The sequence below is a fragment of the Sorex araneus genome, chromosome 1 (genome assembly GCF_027595985.1).
Source record: "Sorex araneus isolate mSorAra2 chromosome 1, mSorAra2.pri, whole genome shotgun sequence".
NCBI classification, from domain to species: Eukaryota; Metazoa; Chordata; class Mammalia; order Eulipotyphla; family Soricidae; genus Sorex; species Sorex araneus.
The window spans coordinates 352,608,655-352,623,302 of NC_073302.1; positions in this window are offsets into that span (position 1 = coordinate 352,608,655).

Consider the following 14,648-nt stretch of genomic DNA (forward strand, 5'->3'; position numbering starts at 1 on the left):
TGCATATATGTGGATCAATATGGAAAGTATCATGCTAAGTGAAATGAGCCAGAAAGAGAGGGACAGACATAGAAAGATTGCACTCATCTGTGGAATATAAAATAACAGAGGAGGAGACTAATACCCAAGAATAGTAGTATATGATACCAGGAGTTTGGCTCCATAGCTTGGAAGCTGCCCCCACACGCTGAGGGAAAGTCATCCCAGATAGAGAAGGGAACACTAAGTGAAATGTGATTGGAGATCCCGCGCGGGAAGGGAGATGCGTGCTGAAAGTAGACTAGAGACTGAACAGGATGGCCACTCAATACCCCTATTGCAAACCACAACACCCAAAAAAGAAAGAGAGAGATCAAATTGGGATGCCCTGACACAGAGGCTGGGTGGGATTGGGGGTTGGAAAGGATACTGGGTTTATTGGTGGTGGAGAATGGACAATGGTGGAGGGATGGGCTCTCAAAAATTGCATCAGGGAAAAACAAGCACGAAAATGTGTGAGTCTGTAACTGTACACTCACTGTGACTCACTAATTAAAAAATAAATAAATTTTTTTTAAAAAAGAAACTTTGGTACATCTACCCAATGGAACACTATGCAGCTGTTAGAAAGGATGAAGTCATGAAATTTGCATGTAAGTGGATCAACATGGAGAGTATTATGTTAAGTGAAATGAGTCAGAAAGAGTGCAATACAAAGATTGCACTCATTTGTGGAATATAAAGTAAGAGAATGGGAGACTAACTCCCAAGAATGTTAGAGATAAGTACCAGGAGGATTACCTCACAGCTTGGAAGCCATTCTCATATGCTGGGGGAAAAGGCAGCTTAGATAGAGAAGGGACCACCAAGTTAAGGGTGATAGGAGGACCTACTCGGGATGGGAGATGCATGTTGAAAGTAGATTATAGACCAAACATGATGGCCACTTAATACCTCTATTGCAAACCAAATAGATCCCTACCTGCATCTAAAGAGGACTATTGTCCTCTGTCCAGGTCTGCCACCTGCTAAATGTGGTGGGAGTTCAAACTAATAGATTTTCCCTTAGACATCCTGCCAATTGTCAAAAGTTTGGCTGTATTTTCACTGACATCATGGAAGCATCACAATATCCTATGTGTTCTTTCATTCTTTGGATTTTTAAATGACCAGGTCACCTGAAAATCTTCCAGAACCCTTAAAAATGGATGCAGGGCCCAGTGGACAGCTCCAAGGGCTAGAGCTTATACCTTTCGTATGAGGCCCCGAGCTTGATCCTTGCACCACAAGACCCCGCTCTTTGAGCACCTCTAGCTGTGGTTCTGATGGTCCTTATGTCACTGAGCTAACCAGCACTCTCAGGCCCCAACGTAGACAGCAGAACATCACTGGATGTGAGCTCTGTGGTCCACCCCCTCAGGGAACATGGAGTTTTCTCTCCTTATATAGCTGTTCCCTGGGATTTTCCTGGAATTTCTTTTTATTCTCCTCCAGCTATTTCTCCTGTTTACTAAATGGTTTGTCTCCTGTTATCTAAGATTCCTTTTTCCCTGCAGTACATAAACAACATTTCCCCCCTGAAAATAGAAGAGAGGTAAACTTTTCTGAGACCTGGATGTCTCAAAATATTTTTGTGGTATAGTTACGTTTGGCTGGCAGCCAACAGAACTTTTGAACACGTGGCTTCCTGTCTTCAGACTGACAAGGTGGAGGCCTAAACCATCTTGTTCTGTGGTTTTCCTCACATGTGTGTGTGCATATATGTATGTGTGCATTTATTTCAAGAAGCAATTGGAGCTTCTCCTTATACCCAGGGTTTAAGTTTGTTATCTGAATAGAAATGTATGCGGCTACTTGATCATTTTTCTCCCTTAGTATTACATAGACATTTTAGACTTATCCAAGTACTTGAGATTTTGTATAAGAATTTTTGTTGTTGTTGTTTGCTTTCACTTTATTTTCTCCATTCCTTCATATAGAAGGTTGATGTTGGACCTCCTGTTCCCAGTTTTCACTTTGCCTACCTCTCTCTGTCTCTGTCTCTCTGTTTTTGTCTCTGTCTCTCTGTCTCTGTCTCTCTCTCTCACTCACTCTCCTCTTCTAGAAGTCTTGACCTTGATCTCTCACCTTTTCATTGAATCTTTTTATTCTCAGTTCTCATGTCTTTTTGTTTTATGTTTTTGGAGCCACACTTAGTTGGCTTACTCCGACTCTCTGCTCAGCCATCACTCTTGGTGGTACCAAGGGAACTATATGGCATGCAGAGGATCAAACCTGGGTATCTACATGCAAGGCAAGCTTCTAAACCCCTGTAAAAATCTCTTCAACCCTGATAATTGGTTTCTTAAGGTATGTTTCTTGTTGTTTACCTTTTCATTGAAACCAGTTCTACTTTCAAAGACATACTCTCCTCATAACTCTCTTCTGGTACTTTCATTACAAGCTGTCTCTTATTTGTTTAATTTTATTTGCAGAATAATCAAGTATGTTATGGTCCATTTTTCTGTGTGTTGGTGTCTCTGACCTTTAGGACTAATGGCTTTCTTTGACTGTCTCATGGTTCTAGATGATAAGTATTTGTATCCATGAACAATTTGCAGATTTCATTCATTGTGTAAAAGGAGAAAAAGCATATTTGCAGAGATAGTTTCAGTGATAAGAAGTGTTGTTTCCTTGGGCTTGAGGAAAGTGCAACAGGAAGGTGCTGTCTTGCATTTGGCTAACCTAAGTTCAATCTCTGCACCACATGGTCTTTGGAACACAGCCAGGAGTGAGTCCTTGAGCACAGAACCAGCATAAGCCCTGAGCACAGCTGGGTGTGTTGCCCACCCCACGTGTCAAAAAAAGTTTTGTTTCCCAGCAGACCTCTCCTCAGAGGTGAAGACTGACAGTGAGCCAGTAAAGGGAGATTTGTCTATCAGTTTGCTTCAGGGCCACATGCACAACTGGCAGAACTGTCCTGTTTCCTCAGCCCCCTGCCCCACTCTTGAGGATGTGGATTGCAAGCCTGAGGCTGCAGACCTGCTCTAAACAGACCTTTTTCTTAGCAGCAGCTCTCGCATCTTTAAGAGCTGGAGGGCACTGCTAATCTCTGTCAAAATGAAGATGGGACCCACTGCCCGATACATAGCAGGTAGGAGGTTTGCCTTGAATATGGCGATCTGGATTCGATCTCTGGATCCCATATGGTCCCCCGAGTACCACTAGGAGTAATTCCTGAGTGCAGAGGCAGGAGCTTCACCCTGTGTGGCCCCAAAAGCAAACGAATGTGAAGGTTCCTGGGTTCCTGTGCCACCAGCCAAGCTTGCTCTCCATGCCCGGAGCTTCTGATCAGGAGCACCTAATGTGCGGGCTTACCTCACTAACTTTATGTCCACCTTCTTCTGAGAGACTTTGTAAGTCACCCTGCCTGCTTCTGTAGGGTTAATTCATCATAGCTACACCAGTTCATTATGACTCAATCAGATCTTTCTTTTCTCCCTGTGGTTCCCTAGGGATCCATATTTTCGTGTCTTGGTGGGATTCGGGAGAAAAGATGAGGAAACACAGGTGTTCCATCTTCGGCTCCAGTAATTGCATCATTTCATTCCAGTCCAGCTCAGCGCACACTTGCCTTGTTGATTGTACAGATCATCACCTACTTCGTGCTCATACAGCAATGGCTGTGGGTGAGCTAGGAGAGACGAGTGAGCTAAGAGAGCTAGGGCCTGTGTCGTAAGAGTAGACAGGTCACTGCTACTGGCTGCCCCCTCTCTCCTGCCAGGGGCTGGGTGCTTCTGGTTTCCAAAGTCCTGCTGCTCATTTTTCAGTGCCTCTGGCCTCCTTCGAAGGTACAAGCATCAGTGCAAACATATGCTAAGGTAGATGGTTTCCTCCTAGAAATGTTATCAACCGTATTAGCACTTCACTGTGCTTTGGGGTCATTCAAGAGAAAATGACACCCTGCATTTAGTCATCCAAAGTTCCCAGCAAAGCAAAGAAATAGTTTCATGTGTTCTATCTGCTGTTCAAAGTAATCGTATGTCTTACCAACGAGGGGACTCAGATAGTGAATTTTTCTGTCCTTGACTTCCCTGCAGTCTCCACATATTTACCTTCCATGGGTTCTTTTCTTACTTCCATCCTGCTCTAAATTCTTTGCAAGACTGAAAAAGGCCAGCACTCAGTTATGTAAAGATCACACACCTAGGGGGGAGTTTCATATTTGAAGTGTCAGTAGGCTAACACACATCTCTAGTGTTACAATATTCCAATCCATTGTCTGAAAAAAACAACAACCTTTTTTTGGCCTCCATTCATTTTTCCTCCTTTGTCTCTTTTCCTATCATTTTTAAATAAACTTATTTGTCACCACTTCCTTGTTTACTGTGAAATTAAGATTCTTCTATATTCTGAACAACAGCTTCAGGAGAAGCTGTTCTATTCTTAACAACAGCTTCCCTGGGTCTGGGGTGAAAAACATCCTTTTAGATCATTGGTAGGTTTCTGGTAGCCGGCTCTTGTCAAGGCGTCCATCATCCATCCAGTCTGGTCTGTTGGTGATTACCCGACACTATAGCCGACATGACAGGCTTGTTCCACCTTTTCTAGAAACTCAAGCCAAGGAGATCAAAGGGCACTTTCTCTTTTATATTTTGTGTTTTAAAGCCATGTGATATTTGTCTCAGTAACTTGTTCCTTGTATTGCTGAGTAGAAATTGCATTGCATGGATCCATCATAATTTATTTATTCATTTGTGGTCAGCCATCCGGAGTGGTTCCAGTTTTTAACTATTATGAAATAAAGTACTCATATAGCTTGTGTATGCGCCTATCTTCACTTTGGTCTTGTATAAATGTCCTATTTATTGATTATGACAATGATTGGGTATATCAGTTTATCAAAAGTGATTAAAATGGCAAATTTAATAGTGCATTTATTTTCCTTCACTAGGTGACCAGCTAAGCAAATAATAGTCTTTCAACTGTACAATACAAATCAGCAACAAATAGGAATCAATTACTGATACTCTTGTTTTTTAAATTTTTTTTTGGTGAATCATCATGAGGTACAGTTACAAGCTTATTAACTTTCATGTTTGCATTTCAGTCATACAGTGATTGTTTACCCATCTTTCCTCCAGTGCCCATTCTCCCCCACCAATGTTCCCAGTATCCCTCCCACCACTCCCACCCCATTCCCCAGTGCCCCACCCTGCCTCTGTGGCAGGGCATTCCCCCTTGTTCTCTCTCCTTTTGGAATCACTGATACTCTTAACAACTCAGATGAATGAGCAGAACATCAGATGAAGAACGCTAGACTGACCAGCTTTCCACATTCAGTGGTGCGACAGGTTAAACACATCCACTACTTCCTTTTGCTGTCATACCTGGAGCAACTCAGGGTCAATACTTGGTGCAATTCTCAGGGGTTACTCCTGGCAGTGTCTGGGGGACCATGTAACATGGGCATAAAACCCAGGGCTCCCACATACAAAGCATTGGCTCCATCGGGTAAACACCACTCTTGAATAGAAACAATTGAATCCATAGAAATGGAGAACAGCTTTAATGATGTGGAATGATAAAAACAAAAGAAATGGGGAAGAGTTGGAATTGCTGAAGAGTGGCAAGTGAGGACTAAAGCAGGCAGGAGGCTGTAGAAGAGCAGATGGTGGTGAGAATGCCAACTCGTTCAGCCCTTTTGGAAAACAATATGGATGATTCTCAAAAAATTAGAAATTGAGCTCTCATTTGACCCAGCAATACCACTCCTGGGAATATATCCTGGAGGGGCAAAAAGGTATAGTAGAAATGATATCTGCATTTCTATGTTCATTGCAGCACGGCTTACAATAGCCAAAATCTGGAAAAAACCAGAGTGCCCAAAAACAGATGACGGGTTAAAGAAACTTTGGTACATCTACACAATGGAATACTATGCAGCTGTTAGAAAAGATAAAGTCATGAAATCTGTATATAAGTGGATCTACATGGAAAGTATCATGTTAAGTGAAATGAGTCAGAAAGAGAGGAACAGACATAGAAAGATTGCACTCATCAGTGAAATATAAAATGACATAGTGGGAGACTAACACCCAAGAGTTGTAGAGATAAGGATTAGGAGGTCTGCCCCACAGCTTGGAAACTGGTCTCACATGCTAGGGGAAAAGGCAGCTCAGATAGAGAAGGGAACACCAAGTAGAGGATGTCAGTAGGACCATTTGGGTTGGTAGATGTGAGCTGAAAGCAGACTCTAGACGGGACATAATAGCCACTCAATACCTCTATTGCAAATTACAACACCCGAAAGGAGAGAGAACAAAGGGGAATGCCCTGCCACAGAGGCAGGGTGGGGTGGTGGGGGATGGGGTGCGGGTGGTGAGAGGGATACTGGGATCATTGGTGGAGGTGAATGGGCACTGGTGGAGGGATGGGTAAACGATCACTGTATGAGTAAAATGCAAACACAAAAGTTCATAAGTTTGTAACTATACATCACAGTGATTAATAAAAATTTTTTTAAAAAAAGAGCAAATTATGGATTCCTTTAGAAGTAGAATTTTAAAATTTATTTTGGGTGGCCATAAAGAGCACCTGCATTGTACCTGACTGACTTGGTGTGATGTCTGGCACCTTAAATGGTACCCTGAGTCCTGCCAGGAGTTATCCCTGAGCACCGCCAGGTGTGGCCCCCAAAAGCAAATAAAAATTATTTTATTATATTGTAGAAAGTATAATACAAAATGCATCATTTTTACTACTACTGCTAATGACATTAAACACATTCTTATTTTATGCAATTGTGATCAAACTAATAAATCACAATGTGTTTTTTGCATTATTATTGGTTGGAGTCCCCATGCTTTTTATATACTTATAACTTATTTTAAAGATTGAACTTTGTTCCTCTTCATCTCTGATACCTATCTTACAATTCCACTCAACAGCTCCCTCCAAACACACACCCCCTTGGCAGCCACTAATGTCTTCCCTTTATCTTTGAGCTGATTTTGTTTTGTTTCCTTTGATTTATTTTTTGCTTTTTTTTTTTTTTGCTTTTTTTTTTTTTTCCTTTTTGGGTCACACCCGGTGATGCACAGGGGTCACTCCTGGATCATGCACTCAGGAATCACCCCTGGCGGTGCTCAGGGGACCATATGGGATGCTGGGATTTGAACCTGGGTCGGCCACGTGCAAGGCAAACGCCCTACCCGCTGTGCTATCACTCCAGCCCCTGATTTATTTTTTGTATTACACATATAAGGCAAATCAAATGGTACTTATCTTTCTTTCTCTAATTTATTTCACTTAATACAAATCCTTTAAGATCCATGCATTTTGTCACCAATGGCAATATTTCATTGTCTCTGTTGGGTTTGAGTTTCTGAGTCACATTTCAGATACTCTGGGGTTACTCCTGGCTTCGTCACTGTGGTAGTCACGCCTGGTAGTGTTTGGGCCATGTTATGGTGTCATGGATCCAACCAGGGTCCTTCCCATGCAAAGTTCATGCACTAGTTCTTTCGGGTACCTCCCATCCTCTTTGGTCTTTTAGTGATTGGACAGTATCATCTGTGTATTTGCTATGTCTCCTTTGTCCAAAAAAACTGTAGACAATTTGATTGTATGATGAAACTGTTTTTTGACTGACTGAATTGATGTTTGTATTCTGATGATGATGTTGTACCATAGTATAATACTGTGTTATTTGACTGTATTTGACTCTTGGGGAAACTGGTTTTGATTTCAGAGAACTGGCACATGGCATATGGAATCTTTCTATGTTGTTTCTTATAGCTGCATGCCTTATTATCTCAAAAATAAAGGTATTTTATTTATAAAAAGGAGCATTTTTATTGTGTTTAAATCATGCTTCATTAAAATTATTTGTAGAAAGCTCCTGCTCATTCCATATAACACTCATTCACTCTTCCCCTCCACATTTTCCTGAAATATGGTTCTTTCCTGAAATACTGTTCCTTCTTTCCATGCATAAGGCACATGCATCAGACACTTTCATTTTGCTCTCTCCTGTCTTTTTGTTACTCAAATCCTCTCTAAGAATGGCACCACAATTCCAACTGTTCCTGAGTTCCAACACACAATCCAGGTGGTCAACACTCCTGACCTCCTCTATTAACAACCTGTACACACACACATGCTCGCACACACACACACACACACACACACACACACAAAGACTCTAGGAAAATACACGTGTACTAGTTTATCTGTGATTGTATATGTGTTTATACTTGGGGGATGTGGATGTTTGTCCCATATTGATGAATAGTAACTTTCAACCTTTAAAAGTTCACCATGTCATTCATTTGATGTTAAGACAAATTTTCTATTTCTTGCAAAATTTTGTCAGCATTTCACATTGCTTCTCTCCATTATGACCTTATCTCCTATTTCATGTCAAAGGAAAAGGGAAATATGGAGAAGAATTTAGTCTTAAAAGGTCATTTAAGATAGTGTAATGATTTTTATTATTAATTGTAATTTTAAAGCTTTGGTTTTAATATAGTTCTTATATTTGTGGAAAAAAGAGAACATTATACTAAACATTTGTATGAAATATATAGGAATGGAATTAACTATCATTTTAATACAACTGGGTTGGAAAGATAGTAGAGGAGTTAAGACACTTGTTTTGCATGTGGCAGACCCTGAGCCTGCCTCCAGGAGTGACCCCCAAGTGCAGAGCCAAGAAGAAGTCCTAAAGACTGAAGGATATGACCCAACCCAGCTCCCTCTCAAATATACAACACACAACCACCCCTCAAATATATAACAGTACTTATGAGCTAGCATCATACTTGCTTCCAAACTCATTAAGACTCTAATACTGGGACAAAGGTGGAGGAATGATGAGCAAGAAAGATTCCCTGCATATTTTCCTGAAGGCAAATTTTAAAATAACATCTTCTTTTGGTGTGATCTATGGTCTATCCCAAGGAGCCTAATTATAAAGGAAAAGCAACAGAACACATTAGGTGATGCCACATTGCAAGTGTTGTACTTTTTCTTGTGGGGCAGGTGCCTTAGCCAACAGTGTTCAAGTGCTGTTCTATAATCTGGGTTGTTCCAGGCAGTGCTCGTGAATTGAGCCAGGAGCTCCTGCACGCAAACATGAGCCCAGTCCCTTGAGCTATCTTTCTGTCCCCGTTACTCCTTGATTAATAGGGAAAAAAACCAAAAACACAACTCTGGATATTGACTTTTTCTTTTTTCTTTCTTTAGTCTCAAATTTCTTATCTGGAGAGTAAAAATGAAACAAAAGAGGGTTTTTAGTTGTTTTGAGTTCTATACCTAAACAAAAGATAATTTGTTATCCATTTATTTTTCTTGTTATTTTGGGGGGACACCTGGCTGTACTCACGGTTTACTCCTGGCTCTATGCTAAGGGATCACTATAGCACTGCACGTTCCCCTGAAAAATGCTGGGAGCAATGGCTGATAATTGCCAGATGTAGCCCAAAATCCAAGCAGCAACAACAGAAAAATGGAAGCAGTGGTCAAGCAATGTACATGAGCATCTTACTTTCTCTCTTCTCTCTTTTGTCAAATAATTCTTTGGTTCCAATTCATTCTGGCTCTGCATTTCTTATTTAATGTTTCCTATAGATATTTTCTTCATGAAACTTTCAAGATTATCAATTATCTGCAAGTAGGTTCAAATTCTGGCAAACACCCAATGCTTCAATGCTCAGTCTAGCCTATCTTTTTTGGCTTTATCTCTCCTATTTTTCTACAAAATTTTCAAATTGTGGTAGATCATATTCACCAAATAAATATACAGGAAAGGGAAGGTGACATTCTTCTATCAGAAGCCCCAGAAACACCTTCAACTCCTTGATGTCATCACTCATCTCTTTTGTTTCTCTAGGAAAGAAATTTCCACTCTGCTCCTTTCTGTATTTTAGTTCAAGTTTAAACATTTCATGTTAAACATCAAGAAAATCAAACTCTGTAAGTTAAGACCAGGAGGCCACTGAGGATACTGAAGTCTAGTAGCCATGTGGAAAGGCCAAACCACTCTGTCCATCCTTCTCCCTGCCACGATGCCTCTATCTTGGTACTATTTGGTGGCGGTCTGTGTGAGGGAGCACAGTCCAGCATGATCAGGGGTTACTCTTGTAGTTTCATGGGGGGTACCAGATGGTGCTGGGATCTAGTTGGGGTCAGCTGTGTGCAGGCCAGAGCTTTCAGCCCTGTATTTTCTCTCCAGGCCTAGGTCTTTATTTCTACACCAGGAGGATGATCATGTCACTTCCTTTTGACTTTTGCTTGTTGTTTGTTTATGGGCCACATCCAGCAGTGATGAGAGTTTACTTCTGGTTCTCAGGGATCAGTTCTGGCAGGCTTGGGGGTCCATATGGGGTGCCAGGGATTCAACTTGGGTGAGCCCAGTGCAAGTCAAATGTCCTACCCACTGTACTATTGCTCTGGCCCCACTTCCTTTACTTTTTACGATCCATTCATTCATTCCTCTGTACTAACATACTACCAGTAATCTAGTTTTCAGGCATAGCCTATAACACTTTGTTTTGCAGTCTCACCCAAAGATAGCAGTTCACACCATCCCAGAACCTTACACTCATCCAAACCCATTTCTCTCAAAGACTGTAGGCAGTTCTGTCCCCCCTGCTGACAAGAAACAGAGGCAAAGTTGAAAGTCATCTGTACAATGACGGGTTATTATTTCTGATATACAATGAAGTCAAACACATCGTTAAAGCATAAAATTCCCAAAGCAAATGCGTAAGAGATATTAATAGATAATTCATGAAAGGGAAAATACTCTTAGTTCACATAGAGAATTAACATAATACAGAACAAGTATTCAAAGAACTAAAATAATTTAAATTTAAATAAATATATGTGTGTATTAAGGTTATGATTATGGTGCCCAGGCTTTGTTGAGACAGACACACTTACCTGTACTACCTATGCATTTCTGGCAAAAGAATAAAGTAAACAGACAAGAGCATTAGCAATAGACCTGTCCTTTGACCTCAAAGTTTAACTTCTGGCAATGTATAACAAAAGAGACAATCAGAGATAAAGACAGAGAGGGTTGTCATAAAAGTATTTATCATTGTTGATCTTATGAACTACAATAATCAAAAGTTATATAGAACTTATATGATCAAAAGCATGTAAATGCCTTGGTACTAAACACTCATGACAATGGCCTATATAAAGACAAAAATTTGAATCATGTGGGAAAGTGTATAATGTGTAAGAACACAATTTTTTTAACTCTTTTAACTCTTTAATTGAATTACTGTGAGATAGACCATTACAAATCTGTTCATGATTAGATTTCAGTTATAATAACACAATATGTTATTGAATTAAAAAGTATGCTATTCACATTACATTTCTACTATTTAAAATAAGTCTAAATTAGTACTCTCTGAGAAGAAATTTTGTTTGCTTGTTTGATTTTGTTTCTTAAAATACTTTAATCAATGGACATATATTTCCTTTAAAAACTGTGGTAAGAGTTAAATTTTATACCTTTTCATGAAGACTTTTTTTTTAATTGAATCACCATGAGATTAAGTTACAAAGCTTTCATGTTTGAGTTTCAGTAATAAAATGATCAAACACCCATCCCTCTACCAGTGTACATTTTCCACTCCCAATGTCCCCAGTATCACCTCCCCCATCTCAACCCTCCCCCTGCCTATATGGCATATAATTTCCCTTATACTCTCTCTCTACTTTTGGGCATCACAGTTTGCAATACAAATTCTGGAAGGCCATCTCGTTTGGTCCTTCATCTACTTTCAGCACACATCTTCCATCCCAAGCTATCCCTCCAACCCTCCAACCATCACTGACTTAGTGATCCCTTCTCTATCCCAGCTGTCCTCTCCCCCAGATCATGAGAAAGGCTTCCAAATGTGGAGCAACCTTCCTGGCCCTGGTCTCTACTGTCCTTGGGTGTTAGTCTCATTGTTATTTTATATTCCACAAATGAATGAAGTCATTCTATGTCTGTCCCTCTCTTTCTTGACTTCCCTCTCTTTGTTTCTTTCTGACTCATTTCTCTTAGCATGGTACTCTCCATGTCCATCCACTTAAAAGCAAATTTTATGACTTGATCTTTCTTAACACCTGAATAGTATTCCATTGTGTAGATGTATCAAAGTTTCTTTAACCAGTCATCTGTAGTTGGACATTCGGGTTGTTTCCAGATTCTGACTATTGTGAACAGTGCTGCAATGAACATACAGGTGAAAATGTCATTTCTACAGTGCTTTTTTTCACCGCTGGCATCTACTCCCAGAAGTGGCATTACTGGGTCAAATGGAAGCTCAATTTATAGTTTTTTAAGGAATGCCCATATTGTTTTCCAGAAAGGCTGAAAGAGTTGGCATTCCCACCAATAATGAGAATCCCTTTCTCCCCACATCCACACCAGCAATGGTTTTTATTCTTTTGGATGTGTGCCAGTCTCTGTGGTGTGAGATAATATCTCATTGTTGTTTTGATTTGCACCTCCCTGATGTTTAGCAATGTCATGTGCATTTTGTCATGTGCCTTTTGGCCATTTGTATTTCTTTTTTGAGGAAGTTTATATTCATTTCTTCTCCCCATTTTTTATGGGGTTGGAGGTTTTTTCTTGTATAATTCTACCAATGTCTTGTATATCCTGGGTATTAACCCCTTATCTGATGGGTACTGGGTAAGCAATCTTTCCCATTTCATGGACTCTGTATTTTGGTCACTGTTTCTTTTGAGGTGCAGAAGCTTCCTAGTTTAATGTAGTCCCATTTCTTTGTTTGTTTCCACTTGCTTTGTCAGTGGTACTTCATCCTCAAAGATACCTTTAGCTTCAGTGTCATGGAGGGTTCTACCTACATTTTCCTCCATGTACCTTATGGATTCAGGTCTGATATTGAGGTCTTTAATATACTTTGATCTGTCTTTTGTGCCTGGCATTAGGCAGAGGTCTGAGTTCATTTTTTTCTAGATTTCCCAGCATTGCTTATTGAAGAGGCTTTCCTTGTTCCACTTCACATTTCTTGCTCCTTTATCAAAGATTAAGTGATCATGTACCTGAGAGTCTATGACAGAATAGTCAACTCTGCTCCATTGGTCTGTGGGTCTGTTTCTATTTCAATACCATGTTTTAATTATTATTGCTTTGTAGTACAGTTTAAAGTTGGGAAAGGTGATGCCACCCATCTTTTTTCCCCCAACGATTGCCTTAGCTATTTGTGGGGGTTTATTTTTTCATATGAATTCCATGAAGACTTTCTTATGCTACTGACCTATGCTACTTTCTTATGCTATGTTCTTGTTCCTTCACAATCCTTTCAGGGGCCTTTTCTCCAATGTTCTTGGCAAAAAATTCAAGGAACTCATCTCACCATGAAGATTATTCATTCTTCAAGAGTTTGCTTCCTTTGAAATGCTGTGCACTTTGAAAAACTCAAAACTGTTTGTGAGATAACTAAAATCTTATGTAATTCATCAGCTGTCATTAGCATGTCCTATGCTGAGTTGTATTATTTTGTTCTCTGCACACACAGAGCAGCTATTGGTCTGAAGGACTAAGTGGATTCTGTTAAGGGAGGGCTTCCATTCTGGGAATGCTCACTTCTCCACCTTTATCTTCTATTTATATGTTTAAATTAAACATGTAACAATTTTTTTGCAGTGCAAGAGGCTCCACTTTTTCTCCAAGATCTTGCCTTTAGCAGTAATGGTGTACAAGGCTCTGGTTATTCAAATGTTTGATTTTTTTTTTTCGAAGTCACATTCACTGGTGCTCAGGAGCTATTCCTGACTTGCAGCAGTTACCTGGTGATACTGGGGTCCATTTGGTGCTAAAAATTGAAGCTGAGCCTCTTTATTCAATACATGAGCATGAACTGCATAAGCTATCTTCCTAGCTCTAGAGAACTCACTTTAAAATGCCTTGGAGCTGTTAGCACATTTTTAAAAATCCAGAGAACAGGGGATTTATTATTAATTTTACTCAGGCACATTCCTTCTGGACATTTGGGCCTATAGTCTGAGACCTGATTTAGAATATTGTCTGAACTATTCAAGTTTTAGTGGGAAGTTGATAATATGTGTGAATCTTTTTTCTACTTGTTTTTTAAAAAGGAGGAGGTGATCAATCAAAGTCTTCCATCATTTATACTCAGCAATCTGAGGAATTATCTAAGTCATAGTTAAAGATAACTAAACATCCATCTTGCCACCAACATTATTAGCAAACAAAAAAAAAGATCATTTTTCTTTAAATTCACAGGACCAAAATTTCAGCTGTTATTCTATGCCCCATATACCCTTATTTGACAGAGAGTGAGATCACACTCTCCAAAATCTGAATTTGGGCTCCATTATTGTTCTCTGCTGTTTACCTCGTGCTCTGGAGCAATTCCCTCTTTCCCCTCCACCAAAACTTGAAATCTTCATCTATAGAACAGGATAGTCAGAGCACCACTTCCGTCCCACCCCCACCATGGCGTTGTAATCAGAACTGCCTAAAATGATATATTGAAACTGGAAACATTTAATTGCTCCTAAAATATCAGCTGTCATTAATTGGGCCTTATAAAATGACACAGAATTTTATTAGCCAAAACTGTGATTAACAGGAGACTTCTCTCAACTCTCCTATTTATTATAAATATTGCTATTAAGTGAGTTTATTA